The sequence below is a fragment of the Thalassophryne amazonica genome, chromosome 23 (genome assembly GCF_902500255.1).
Source record: "Thalassophryne amazonica chromosome 23, fThaAma1.1, whole genome shotgun sequence".
NCBI lineage: Eukaryota > Metazoa > Chordata > Actinopteri > Batrachoidiformes > Batrachoididae > Thalassophryne > Thalassophryne amazonica.
Window position 1 is genome coordinate 4,967,221 of NC_047125.1, and position 15,394 is coordinate 4,982,614.

Below are 15,394 nucleotides of genomic sequence, written 5' to 3' on the forward strand. Positions count from 1 at the left end.
AAAATACTAGTGATGTGTTGGAGCGTTCTTTTGTTTTTCATGATTACATAATTTTTTCCTCAGAATTGAGTGATTCCATATTTTTTTCTCTCTGCTTGGTCTAAAAAAGTAACCGTTACTGACTGCCAACAACTGAATGAACATCCTCCGAGGCCGGTGATTCCATAATTTTTGCCAGGGGTTGTAGTAATTCCTAACTAACTCAGGTTTTTGGTAAACCCCTGAATTAAAACCGAAAGCCTACAATATGATCTCATCTTATTGTGTACAGAGGCAAAATTATGAAAACTGTCTTCAGAAGTATGATGGGCGATTAAAAAGTTTGGAGCCTGAAAACGTAGGGTGTGGTTCCCCATATTATGCATTCTGAGAATCCAACATTTCTCAAGAATGTGTGAAGTTTTGACTCACTGGGTGCAATGTTGAGAAACATTGGTTTGTCAGAATGCAAAACATTGAGAACTATGCCCAAGTTTTTCTGAGTCAGGCCCAAAACTTCCCAATGCAGCATTTACAAATGACACGTAAGATGAAGAAGATTACCTGAGAACTTTATCCAGTCTACAGAAGGTACAAAAAATTTTTTTTACGTAATGTACTGTATGTAGTGACGTTACAGTCAGCTCCATTTATGCAACTTTGAAATCAAACTTGCATAAATGTGTGTCTGAGTAATAATATCCCCGTTATAAGACAAATCAAACACTGCAGTAAATTCATGAATACTGGGTTATTGTTTTTCCCATCAAGCTGTCCTTGTATGTTACAGTAATGCCAATACTTATTTTGGCCACTGAACGGGACAGAAACATGTCTTTGGTGACGTTAAAGCTGATCTGAGGTGGAAATCAGATATTCAATTTCACCACTTTCGGTTTAAATTTACAAAAGAGAAGCGAATTCTGCTTGGGGTCACGTGTGCAGCAGAGTCCAAGTCCTTACTACTGTAATAAAAATATACATGATACTGGCTGGAAAGAAAAATATCAGCAAATTTAGTCGTTTGTCCATTTCAGCTCTGTGGGGGGAAAAACAAGTAGCAGGTTTGAATGAAAACATATCTCTACGTGATATACATTAAATACAAATATTAGGCAAAATGATTAGATGGATACAGTCCATCTGGAAAGTATTCACAGTACTTCACTTTTTCCACATTTTGTGATGTTACAGCCTTATTCCAAAGTACAGGGTGAACACAAAAACACTCCTTGGTTTCAAATATTTATAATATCAAAAGTTACTTGAATAACTTTACAATTTTAGTATCTACAGTAAACTCATGACGTTTTATTTTTCTCTTTTGCAGATTCTTCTTGATCTTGATCCACCACATGGCAGCATAATCCAAGATGGATATGCTGGAACGAGTCTGGACTGAGCTTGATTATTACGTTGCAGAAACTTATCAAGTTTCATGTGGGATTGGTTGATGTCATAGACATTTGATGTGTGCCCCTCTTGTTGCTCGGCAAACGACGACGCAATAATCATTAGAGCCCGACCGATATATCAGCCAGCCGATATAAGCCCTTTTCAAAGTACTCACTATCAGCCGAAATCTTGCCGATAATTTCTCATGAACAGAAGTTACTGAAATAATGTTTGTCGGCAATGTAAAATGTCCTTGCACCGTTTGTCCAGTAGATGGGGCTCTGACTCCATTCAACTGAGAGCTGCTTACACCCCTGCTTAAATGTGTTCATCACCGGCCCCTGTAGTTCGCCGTCACACTGCACTGATCAGCTGACAAAAGCATACAAATATGTTTATATGGATGCTGTTTGTAATAACTTTGCGATTACATTCACCCGCATTTCTCCTGTTTCAGTTCAACTCAGTTTGATTAACTCAGTTCATGTAGTTATAAAGTTAAATCAATATGAGGACAAAGCTTCAGCTTTTAGCTCATACCTTTTCTATTAAGGGTCCAAAAAAGAAAATTGTATTCATTTAAAAATATATATATATCTGCTGATTTATCGGCTATCTGCAAATCAGACAATTTATCGATTAGCTGCATTTTTTTTCATCCAAATATCGTTATCGGCCTCAAAAAATCCATATCAGTCGGGCTCTAGTAATCATGTCCATCTCTTCTGTCATGTTAATCTTCCAGCATTTCTGCTGCCAAATTGTCTTCATAACAGAATCAGAAACGCTGCTGATTCAGGAAAAATGTTGTTCCCCTTTAAGACACTCCTTGTTCCACCTCCACCATCGACTTCTGTCACTGCTGATGGTTTGACCTCTGACCTTACAGGTACAGCAGCAGACATCATGAACCGGTTCTAGTTAATATCCAGAGCTCACCTGGGTTTATTCTCCCAACTATTTCCCTGGAGTATACAAGTGAGGAAAATGATGACACACCCCAAATAAAATTCTTTACCAACAGCTGAAAATTTTGTAAGAATCATTTTAGTATTTACACTATTGTGTAAATAAACTTTTGAATGAAGCCTGAAGTAGCAGCTGAAATGTTGACAGCAGTGTGTCAAATGTATCAGGGGACAGAAATTTGCTGGATATATTTTTGCTGTTGTGGTTCCTTTCCTAAACTTTAATGATAATCTGCACATTTTCCTGAAAGCCATTTTTTTTTCTACCAGAGAATATGAAATTCAGGAACATGCTCAATTTTTTGGTGAATTTCATATTTTCATGACCAAGAGTTGACATTTTTCCCCAAATTCAAATGTCAAAACTCTGCATTGAAGAACAGAGCTTTGACAAGTCAAAATCACCAGAACTAAAATTTATCAGAAACTGGAGGAAAAGAAGCATTTTGGGTGAATTTTATTATTTTCCAAACAACTAGTCTCTTTACAACAAAATTCTAAAAATGGTGAATTTGTGAACAGTCTTTAAATGAATCAAACAAAACCATCAGAATTAAAATCAGAACCTGAAGAAGAAAATATGTTGTGATTAATTTCACTATATTCACCACGATTAAAATGTCAATATAAATTGTGAACAGAGCAAAAAACAAAACAAAAACAAAACAAACAAATCATAAGCTGTTCACCATCTACCTTTTTATAAAAAACCCTTTTGCGATCGCATCCAAGGATTTAAGATAAAACAAGGTGGAAACAGTAAAGAAAACAGCAAATTGTTCTCCTGCTGAACAAGATTATATTTCACTCACTAACCATTACTGCTCTTTTCTAATGCAACATCATATTATAGAAAGACTTAATTCACATTATTTAAATACTTCAGGATAAACACATTTTAAGGGGACAGATTTTCTACAGCTTTTACTTTATTCAACACCAATTAAAATCTATTAGGATAAATTAAAAAAAACTTTTGCGAGCTTTTATTTGCTGCAGTTTTCACAAATCTACACACAGTAGCTTTAATGAGAACAGCAGATCTGCACTGTAACACCATGAGACAGAGTGTAAATTCAAACTCTTTTCATTAAGTTTGTCATTCGGGAAGCTCCCCGCTCCAAACCCGCTTAAAGGTCCACTTTTGCAGAAATTTGAAATCCATTTTTGGCACATAATATTAACAATCATCATCAGATTCTAACACTTTGAAACAAATAAGATATTATTATTATAAATGTGTAGGGGTGGTGGCCAAGTGGTTAGTGCACTTGGTTTCAGTGCACAAGATTCCTGGTTCCTGGGGTATGGGAAAATGATGACAGACCCCCATGCTGTTATAAGACAGACAGGTAGACAGTTAAGGTAGACTAGATTTGAAGAAGCTTGAGTGGTACATTATAGTTTTGTTGTCTTGTTTGCACATTCTCCATCTGTAATGACCATTGTTTACAAATACAAAGTATTCACCGACTGTAGCACCATTTCAATTTATGTTGCTGAAGGAAAAACAAACAAACAAAAACAGCTGCTGTCATTGGGACTGAGTTAAATCACTGCAACTTTTGTGTTCTGTTATATTGCAGTGTTTTGTATAGTTTGAATATAGCACCTTCTTATTATTCATATGGGAGCTGTCCGGCTTTTCAAAATATTTGCACAAGATCTACAAAAGAATTCTGGTTTTATTTATTTCATTGAATTATTTTTCATTATTAATGTAATTTAATGTGATTGATCAGCAATTAAACCTTTAAGGTCTGTCATACAGCTGTTGTCAATCTATGATCTAAATCATAATCTCATCAAAAGAAATAAGTCCCTTTGGCTGTTCCCTTGTTTGCACACGGGGGTTTGCCACAGCAAATCTGAGGCCTCGGGCACAAAAACGGCTAGAACCAGATCTGAGACCACTTGAAGGAAATCAGTCATAGCAATGGAGAACTTTAACCTGTGTATCGATTGCTTTCTATGACCATGCTGTTCGTAGATCACTTTTAAGGTTTCGGTATTTCGTTTGTGTGTCTGGTATGAATTATCATGTGTGTTTTCAGGTTGCCCTTTTGTCCAAATCTTTTACCACACTCAGAACAGACAAATGCTTTTTGTCCTGTATGAATTATCATGTGTCTGTTCAAGCTGCTCTTTAGTCCAAATCTTTGACTACACACAGAACAGACAAATGTTTTTTGCCCTGTATGAATTATCATGTGTGTGTTTAGGCTGCTCTTTTTTCCAAATCTATGACCACAATCAGAACAGACAAATGCTTTTTGCCCTGTATGAATTATCATGTGTGTGTTCAGCCTGCCCTTTTGTCCAAATCTTTTACCACACTCAGAACAGACAAATGTTTTTTGTCCTGTATGAATTATCATATGTCTGTTCAGGCTGCTCTTTAGTCGAAATCTCTGACCACACCCAGAACAGACAAATGCCTTTTGCCCTGTATGAATTATCATGTGTGTATTTAGGTGGCTCTTTTTTCCAAATTTATGACCACACTCAGAACAGACAAATGCTTTTTGCCCTGTATGAATCATCATGTGTTTGTTCAGGCGGCTCTTTTGTCCAAATGTTTTACCACACTCAGAACAGACAAATGCTTTTTGCCCTGTATGAATTATCATGTGTTCATTCAGGCTGCCTTTTCGTCCAAATCTTTGACCACACTCAGAACAGACAAATGCTTTTTGTCCTGTATGAATTACCATGTGTGTGTTCAGGCGGCTGTTTTGTCCAAATGTTTTACCACACTCAGAACAGACAAATACTTTTCGTCCTGTATGAATTATCATGTGTTCGTTCAGGCTGCCCTTTCGTCCAAATCTTTGCCCACACTCAGAACAGACAAATGCTTTTTGTCCTGTATGAATTATCATGTGGTCATTCAGGGTGCCCTTTCGTCCAAATCTTTGACCACACTCAGAACAGACAAACGCTTTTTGTCCTGTATGAATTATCATGTGGTCGTTCAAGTTGCTCTTTCGTCCAAATCTTTTACCACACTGAGAACAGACAAATGCTTTTTGTCCTGTATGAATTATCATGTGTCTGTTCAGGTCGCCCTTTAGTCCAAATCTATGACCACACTCGGAACAGGCAAATGCTTTTTGTCCTGTATGAATTAACATGTGTCTGTTCAGCGTGCCCTTTCGTCCAAATTTTTGACCACACTCAGAACAGACAAATGCTTTTTGTCGAGTCTGAATTCTAATGTGTTTGTTCAGCATGCTCTTCTGTTTCTGTGTTTTACTGTGATTAGAACAGCTAAATAGTTTTCTTGTTGCTTGCCTCTCCTTTTGTTGCTCTGAGTTGTTCATGGGACCAGATGCTTTTCCATATTTAGAGCCTTTAAACTGTTTCTCATCAGTGTTGCTTGAATGAACAATATTGGTATTTTTTTGACAGTTACAACGTGACTGAAGTTCTCTGGTCTGTTTCCAGTCATAACTGTCATCAGTCTCAGTTCCAGAACTGTCTGAACTCCTGCCACTGGTATCTGGTTGCAAATGACTGTTTGGACCCGAGTTGCTGGCTGGTTGTGGTCCTCCATCGTCCTCTCCATCAGCTTCTGCTGTCAGTGTTCTGTGTATTGATGAGCTGCTGGCTACAGGCTCAGCCTCTGTGCTCTCATCACTCGGACTTTGACGAAGCTGTGATGATTCTGGTTTTTCATCATCATTTTCACTCTTCACAGTGACGGCAGTGAAACTGAACGTGGTGAGATCTGCCTCCTCCAGCTGCTGAAGCTGCTTTCCCTGCTTACTTATCCACAGCTTCTCTTCTTCTTTAATTTCCTCCTGGTCAACACTCAGATTCCATTCCTGGTGTTCAGGGAGAGTTTCTTCTTTAATCACCAACAACGGCTGCATGTCTGCAAAGAAACAAATTAACAATAAATGTTAGAACAAACACTAATTAAAATAAAGTATCAGAGTGTTGAGTTTGACCTGACAAGTTATTGCACTGATGGAACTGATAAAGTAGAAATGTACAGTAGTGTTGAGAATAATAGTAGTGCTATGTGACTAAAAAGATTAATCCAGTTTTTGTGTATATTTCTTATTGTTACATGGAAAACAAGGGACCAGTAGATTCAGTAGATTCTCACAAATCCAACAAGACCAAGCATTCATGATATGCACACTCTTAAGGCTATGAAATTGGGCTATTAGTAAAAAAAGTAGGAAAGGGGGAATAGAATTATTGGAAAACTTTTTCAAACCATCTTTCTTGCCATTTTCCCTCTGTCTGATGTCGCTCCGTGGGACAGACATGCTGCAAAATTCTTCTTTTAAAACTTGAGACCTTTAAAAGTTTGCGGTGTCCACATGCTACATTTAGCTTAAACATCTTGCAGGAGCCACACAGCGTTGTCGCAGCAACCAACCAGTCCCGCTTTACAACAACTGTCGTAACAGCTACGCTTTGAGTGGCATTTTTCCTCTGGGAAGTTTCGCGGATCCAAGGACACAGATTTGTATCTGTAACACACAGATCAGTGTCTGCGGACTTATAAAACTTGCACAATGTCGTTCAAAAAAAGGAAATGCTTTGCGATAGGCATTTCAAAAAAACTCACAATTAAATGATCACAATTACAGATTACAACACGAACCCCCCACCCATGATGAAATCCACGGAATTCCTTATCTCTGCAGAGTTTTCACAGCCCTGTGCATATGACATAATTCCTCTACTTCTGGGGACAGAAACACAGCACTTTCTCTGAGATTTTGGGAAAATTACACCCAAACAAAGGGGGTCTCTACCTTAACTCCTGTGTTCTCTGCCCCTGGAGCCTGCTGACTGCTGGGGCAGTGTTTGTCTCCACCCTGCTGTGCTCCAGGACTCTGCGCTGGAGGAGAAAAGCATGAGTCCTGGAGAAGATGGAAAGAGAAGCATGTGGTCCAATCCACTGGGCTGATCTGTGCACACAGATCGGTGAATCCACCTGCTCTGGTTCATCCAGACCAGAACAATAAAGTCCACTTCATCAGATTGATCACGCTCTGGTTCAGACTCTGATGATGTGCTCCACGATCCGATGGTCTTTATGCAATTCAAAAAAAAAAAAAAAAAAAAGAGAGAGAAAGACTTGACGCACTGTTCCAGATGCCTGATTATTTGGATGCACTAAATAAATAAATTAAAACAAACAAACAAAACTACACCACACACGCTAAAACACACTCCAAGCATGGCAAATATCACACAACTTTTTAACCTGATTCCCTCAGCAAACAAATTACGTGGATTGGAGAATCATTGTTTATTTGGTAAAATAATTTACACCAGTGATAAAGAAAAATTTGTGTATGTTTTTACTTGTTTGCTGTTTTAAACCTAACCAGACCCCTCGTCTGACAGAGAGAGACAAAAGAAAAGTCGCGTGCGCGCGCACACACACACACACACACACACACCTACTTACCTACACTGGGTCTGTGGGTTGTCATCAAACCTACGTGGAGTTGGTGATTGGTTAGCTCCTGAGTTTATCCGCAATGGTAACACCACTCTCTCCTGCTGCAGTTGAGGGAGTTGTATTTCATTCCAGCCCTCTCTCTCCTGCAGTAGAATTAGGAAATTAGTTGTTTTTGCTGCGGGTGTCTCCAAAACGCAGAGCGAATATAAGAATATTATCCTCCCCACAAACTTGTGTAAATTATTAATCATAATTCAAGTTATACTTGGCCTATTAACAAAATTAAAAAAAGTGGTGTGCACGTTGAATTCCACGCATTCAACATGCATTTAAACAAACACTCAGAGTGCAGCGGATTGGGTGTTACGTCCACTTACTTAGGCCATGTGACTTTTGACACGAGGGCACGTCATTTGACTCCAGAGGATTAATCACACAGTTTCCAAACAACCGGATATGACAGGAGCTGATACCAACCATTCCAAGCCACCAAAGCAGTTCACACATACTTCAGCATTTTACAATATTCAGCTGGGAATATTCAATCAAATTGTGTTCCATTTTGGCTGAATTTTTGTACCAAAAATGTTGCAATTTTGGTAAAAACATGCAAATTCTTGGTTGAGTTAATCAGGTTTTAAAAAGGAATACTTTTCACCATCTGTCATGCTTAGTTATCATGTTATGGAGTAACATATGTCACATGTCAGAATCCAATGGACATCAACCTACTTTGATTGAGCTAATGGGATTAATAAATGGAATATTCCGGACTGAGCGTCAGCGAGGTTCATGGGAAAAACACGGAGGTTAATTTGTGTTTTTTATATATATATATATATATATATATATATATATATATATATATATATATATATATATATATATATATATGTGTGTGTGTAAAGAACGGGTTCCCCTCCTCTGCTTCAGAGCTCTGAAGCCACGATGAACAGCGGCTTACCTCAACTCAGGTAGAGGGACCTCGTACCTCTAATTGAGTACCTCCGCTACTGGCCGCCCGATAAAAACAAGCTCTGGCTGCATTGTCTATTGAAATCGGCTGATTTTGTTTTGTCTCTAATTTGCTTCTAACAGCCAGTCGATACCTCTCACTGCCTGGAACGATGAGATTTATACACCAAGCTGACCTGAAATGAACCATTGTACATTAAACTGACTTTATTGACGAGTCTGACCCCTTTGAAAAGTGACCAAATTATTTGTATTGAGCTCGGCGATGTTTTCATCGGCCAAAAATGGCCACCAGAGGGTGCTCGGTGTAACGTCCACGGCAACCCAGCTGTGATTTTTATTGGGCCACAATGTAAAAAAGTGCATTTGTTGCTTTGTGTCTGTGTGTTACCCTGTATTTTAATGTATGCTTGTTTTACATCATTACAGAAATCAAACTGAATCCCGAATCAATTACGCTGCCGCGTTTAGTGGAGCAACAACCTTGCCTATCATTGCAGCGACAAATTAAACCTTCAACTTTGACTGAACTCGAAGCAAGACTACCTGAAATCCTAACTTCAAGCTTGATGAAATTTCAGTCAGTAGACAGTCTTGCAGATAGCCTGAATTTAGTGCTAAAAACCACACTTGATAAGACTGCGCCTCCTCTATTAAAGCCACGCCTTCCCAAAGCACAGACACCCTGGTTCAATAGTTATTTGCGTGACCTTAGGAAGAAGGCTAGAGGGTTGGAACGGAAATGGCGTAGTTCCAAACTAGAGGTGTTTCACCTTGCGTGGCGTGAAGCTATTTTAGATTATAAGCATGCTTTATTGGCTACGAAGCAGGCGTATTATTCTGAATTGATCAACAAAAACAAGCATAACTCAAAGTTCTTGTTTGATACGGTGGCATTTCTTATTCATGGACAGCACCTGTTGGTCATTCTCCTTTTTCAGCACAGGACTTTCTGGACTATTTCGAAAAGAAAATAGAAGATATTAGGTTGAGCACATCTCAGCATACTTTGGTTGAATCACTGTATCCAGCTACTGAGCTGGGGACTACTACTGAGGTGCTATCTACACTCACGGAATTTAACAGTATCTCACAAGGTGTACTGACGAAACTCGTGATGTCTACTAGAAGCACAACTTGTTTATTTGATCCTATACCAACAAAATTGTTTAAGGATCTTTGGCCCATTCTTGGGCCGACTGTGCTGGAAATTGTTAACCTTTCTTTAAACTCTGGATCTGTTCCAAATTGTTTTAAATCTGCAGTGGTTAAACCACTACTCAAGAAATCTAATCTTGATCCTGGTGAATTAAAAAATTATAGGCCGATATCAAATCTATCATTCTGCTCTAAAATTCTGGAAAAGGTGGTTTCACGGCAGCTTGTGGACTATCTTACTGAGAATGACCTTTTTGAGCCACTGCAGTCTGCTTTTAGAAGACATCACTCCACAGAAACAGCACTTATAAAAGTAGTTAATGATCTTCTGCGAGCAATGGACTCGGATACTACTACAGCATTGGTGTTGTTGGATCTCAGTGCTGCGTTTGACACAGTTGATCATCATATTCTATTTGATAGGCTAGAAAACTATTTCGGGATTACTGGAACTGTTCTTGTGTGGCTGACGTCTTATCTGTCTGGTCGTTCCCATTGTGTTTTGTGCAATGACACTACCTCTGACTTTAAAGGCATGACGTTCGGGGTTCCAAAGGGATCCGTTCTGGGTCCCTTGCTTTTTTCCCCTGTATATGGCACCCCTTGGGAACATTTTGCAGCGTTTCGGGGTTGCTTTTCATTGTTATGCTGATGATACTCAGTTGTATATGCCAATAGCTGCTGGAAATCCTGTCCACATAAAATCTTTACAGGACTGTCTTGCAGCAGTGAGAAGTTGGATGTCTAGCAACTTTCTACTTTTGAACTCTGATAAGACTGAAATGATGGTTCTTGGCCCAGCAAGACATCGGCACCAATTTGATCAGCTGGCGCTTAGCCTAGGTTCATGTGTTATACATCATACTGACAAATTGAGGAACCTTGGGGTAATCTTTGATCCTACGTTGTCCTTTGACCTCCACATTAGGGACACTACGAGGACTGCTTTCTTTCATCTGAGAAATATAGCAAAGATTCGCCCCATCCTGTCTATGGCTGATGCTGAGACTCTGATTCACGCATTTGTCTCCTCTAGATTGGATTATTGTAATGCTTTATTCTCTGGCCTGCCGCAGTCTAGCAGTCGAGGACTTCAGTTGGTGCATAATGCTGCTGCCAGAATTGACACAAGTAGAAGGTTTGACCACATTACTCCCTTTCTGGCATCCCTTCATTGGCTACCGGTTTCTGCCAGATTGGATTTTAAAGTTTTATTGTTGGTTTATAAAATTGTTCATGGACTGACGCCTTCCTACTTGGCGGACTTGGTTAAGCCCTACGTACCTGCGAGGCCTTTGCGTTCGCAGGGCTTCTGTGTGTTCCAAGGATGAACAAAAAGTCTGTGGGGTATAGAGCCTTCTCCTACCGTGGTCCAGCTCTTTGGAATGATCTACCTGCTGTTATTCGGCAGTCTGACACGGTGGAGATTTTTAAATCAGAACTGAAGACCCACTTTTTTAGACTGTCTTATTAATTTTTTAATCTGTGTTTGCTTTGTAATTTCTTTTTATTCTATTGTGTTTTATCTTTTAACTGTGCTTTTCTTGCTTTTAATTTTTAATTTAGATTAATTTGTGTTGTGAATTATGTGAAGCGCCTTGGGGCGACTTTGTCGTGATTTGGCGCTATATAAATTAATAAATTGAAAATAATTAATAATAAATTGAATCCCCTCTCACGAACGCACGTCGTTCGAGTCTGGAGATCGGGGTAGAACTCAGGCTGACAGGGCGGAGCTAAACTAATGCTAACAGGCCCACTAGCCGACCAGACACTAAGCTGGTCTGGTGTGTCCGTGATATCTAACTCCAATGAACTCAGAATGCTCTACCTTACGGACACGGCTCTCTCAGAGGGCCACCCTGTCTGACAACATCACACAAGTTATTTTATAGTGCTAAACCTTAAGAAAAGAACAAGCGAGGAGCGACAGCTAGCACAAGCTAAGGGCTATCGAGAAGCTAACCACTGCTAGGATTCACACAGCAATAAATTCAAGAGCTCAAGTCCGTAGCTGTTGTACTTAGACAAACAAAAATAATGCACAGGTAAAAAGCTAAGAGACGATTCTAACCTTGTCAGGAGAAGAGCAAGTCCGTTCGCCGGGGGCGGGTCTTCCATGGTGACAGAAGAACCCGCTCTGGTGGCAATCTGATTGGCCATCTCCTGTGCACTCTCAATTGTCATTGGCTATCGGTTATGTCAATCATGCTGACTGTCATCCATCGATGTAGGATCAAACGGAAACAAGACTGAAACCAAGTGTAAGACTGAACTGTGTATGAAACTCTTACAAGGCTTTTATTTTGACACAAATTCAGGAAGTGGTTCAGCGCCTGCACCAATTAAATGCTGTAGCTTCACCGATCACGGACTTACCTCGTCGTGTTGACAGCAGCGTGCGCGGAGTTAAAAGGTAACATTCTTAATTTAAATTAATTTTCATTTATATAGCGCCAAATCACAACAAAGTTGCCTCAAGGCGCTTCACACAAGTAAGATCTAACCTTACGAACCCCAGAGTAAGTGGCAGAGGAGTGTAGGGAGTGTGCGTGCTCTTCTTTCTCTTTCTGGAGACTGACTGCAGGTGTTTGGACGTATTCACTTCCACGTTCCCGTGAAGACAGAGACCTCTGAGTGGGCTGTCGTTGGCGGTGCGCTGCTGAGTTTGTGGTGCTCTTGACGCTCTGGGGTGGTGTCGAGTTACAGCTGATTGCTGTGACGGACGGTTCGGATTTTGGACCAAGCTGTGGAAGGAGGCCCTGCTGCTTTGCTCTGATGCTCTGCTGAAAGATTTCGTCTTGTGAGACCGGTGGATGTGCCTTGTTTGCTGCGGCGGCTTTACGCTCAGTGTGGACATTTGGAAAACTTTGCCAGCTGCGTGTGCTGCCGGGCTGCGTGATGCAAGGGTGCCCTCATGTGGTCATAATCGGTGGTGTTTTAAATTAGTTTTTATAAAATTGTCTTTTAAACTAGAAATTCAAGGGTGATTCTTAGACTACGGGCACTTATTATGTCCTTTGATCATATTGTATGAAAAACAGAAAAAAGGGGAAATTTCACACTTTTATAGTTATCTTTACAATGAAAGTGTGTTAAGAAATTTGTTCTAGTAGTCTATGATGACTGTTTCACCTTTTTTCAGAATCAGTATATGCAAATATTGCTGTTTTGTGCTTGTCCAAACCATCAACATGTCTATTAGACCCCATTCCTACCAGACTGCTCAAGGAAGCCCTACCATTATTTAATGCTTTGATCTTAAATATGATCAATCTATCTTTATTACACTCAACAAAAATATAAACGCAACACTTTTGGTTTTGCTCCCATTTTGTATGAGATGAACTCAAAGATCTAAAACTTTTTCCACATACACAATATCACCATTTCCCTCAAATATTGTTCACAAACCAGTCTAAATCTGTGATAGTGAGCACTTCTCCTTTGCTGAGATAATCCATCCCACCTCACAGGTGTGCCATATCAAGATGCTGATTAGACACCATGATTAGTGCACAGGTGTGCCTTAGACTGCCCACAATAAAAGGCCACTCTGAAAGGTGCAGTTTTGTTTTATTGGGGGGGGATACCAGTCAGTATCTGGTGTGACCACCATTTGCCTCATGCAGTGCAACACATATCCTTCGCATAGAGTTGATCAGGTTGTCAATTATGGCCTGTGGAATGTTGGTCCACTCCTCTTCAATGGCTGTGCGAAGTTGCTGGATATTGGCAGGAACTGGTACACGCTGTCATATACGCCGGTCCAGAGCATCCCAAACATGCTCAATGGGTGACATGTCCGGTGAGTATGCCGGCCATGCAAGAACTGGGACATTTTCAGCTTCCAAGAATTGTGTACAGATCCTTGCAACATGGGGTCGTGCATTATCCTGCTGCAACATGAGGTGATGTTCTTGGATGTATGGCACAACAATGGGCCTCAGGATCTTGTCACGGTATCGCTGTGCATTCAAAATGCCATCAATAAAATGCACCTGTGTTCTTTGTCCATAACAGACGCCTGCCCATACCATAACCCCACCGCCACCATGGGCCAGTCGATCCACAACATTGACATCAGAAAACCGCTCACCCACACGACGCCACACACTCTGTCTGCCATCTGCCCTGGACAGTGTGAACCTGGATTCATCTGTGAAGAGAACACCTCTCCAACGTGCCAAACGCCAGCGAATGTGAGCATTTGCCCACTCAAGTCGGTTACGACGACGAACTGGAGTCAGGTCGAGACCCCAATGAGGACGACGAGCATGCAGATGAGCTTCCCTGAGATGGTTTCTGACAGATCTTTGGTTATGCAAACCGATTGTTTCAGCAGCTGTCTGAGGAGGTGAACATGCTGGATGTGGAGGTCCTGGGCTGGTGTGGTTACACGTGGTCTGCGGTTGTGAGGCTGGTTGGTTGTACTGCCAGATTCTCTGAAACACCTTTGGAGATGGCTTATGGTAGAGAAATGAACATTCAATACACGAGCAACAGCTCTGGTTGACATTCCTGCTGTCAGCATGCCAATTGCACGCTCCCTCAAATCTTGCGACATCTGTGGCATTGTGCTGTGTGATAAAACTGCACCTTTCAGAGTGGCCTTTTATTGTGGGCAGTCTAAGGCACACCTGTGCACTAATCATGGTGTCTAATCAGCATCTTGATATGGCACACCTGTGAGGTGGGATGGATTATCTCAGCAAAGGAGAAGTGCTCACTATCACAGATTTAGACTGGTTTGTGAACAATATTTGAGGGAAATGGTGATATTGTGTATGTGGAAAAAGTTTTATAACTTTGAGTTCATCTCATACAAAATGGGAGCAAAACCAAAAGTGTTGCGTTTATATTTTTGTTGAGTGTAGTTGGCTATGTACCACAGGCTTTTAAGGTGGCAGTAATTAAACCATTACTTAAAAAGCCATCACTTGACCCAGCTATCTTAGCTAATTATAGGCCAATCTCCAACCTTCCTTTTCTCTCAAAAATTCTTGAAAGGGTAGTTGTAAAACAGCTAACTGATCATCTGCAGAGGAATGGTGTATTTGAAGCGTTTCAGTCAGGTTTTAGAATTCATCATAGTACAGAAACAGCATTAGTGAAGGTTACAAATGATCTTCTTATGGCCTCAGACAGTGGACTCATCTCTGTGCTTGTTCTGTTAGACCTCAGTGCTGCTTTTGATACTGTTGACCATAAAATTTTATTACAGAGATTAGAGCATGCCATAGGTATTAAAGGCACTGCGCTGCGGTGGTTTGAATCATATTTATCTAATAGATTACAATTTGTTCATGTAAATGGGGAATCTTCTTCACAGACTAAGGTTAATTATGGAGTTCCACAAGGTTCTGTGCTAGGACCAATTTTATTCACTTTATACATGCTTCCCTTAGGCAGTATTATTAGATGGCATTGCTTAAATTTTCATTGTTACGCAGATGATACCCAGCTTTATCTATCCATGAAGCCAGAG

The 15,394-nt window shown here is 40.3% G+C and overlaps 1 protein-coding gene and 2 long non-coding RNA genes across 3 annotated transcripts in view; 1 reads left to right on the forward strand and 2 right to left on the reverse strand.

The window, feature by feature from the left end:
* Positions 1 to 15,394, forward strand: part of LOC117504818 — a 3,434,143-nt gene that overhangs the window by 2,491,840 nt on the left and 926,909 nt on the right. The gene's annotated exons all lie outside the window — the stretch shown is intronic.
* The window catches only part of LOC117504886, a 370,101-nt gene that overhangs the window by 170,304 nt on the left and 184,403 nt on the right, over positions 1 to 15,394 (reverse strand). The window lies entirely within an intron of this gene.
* On the reverse strand, positions 6,165 to 12,059 carry LOC117504906. Its single transcript, XR_004558965.1, has 4 exons — positions 11,981 to 12,059; positions 7,780 to 7,916; positions 7,118 to 7,397; positions 6,165 to 6,219 (listed from the first exon to the last, which is right to left on the reverse strand). It is a non-coding gene; the product is annotated as an uncharacterized LOC117504906 (long non-coding RNA).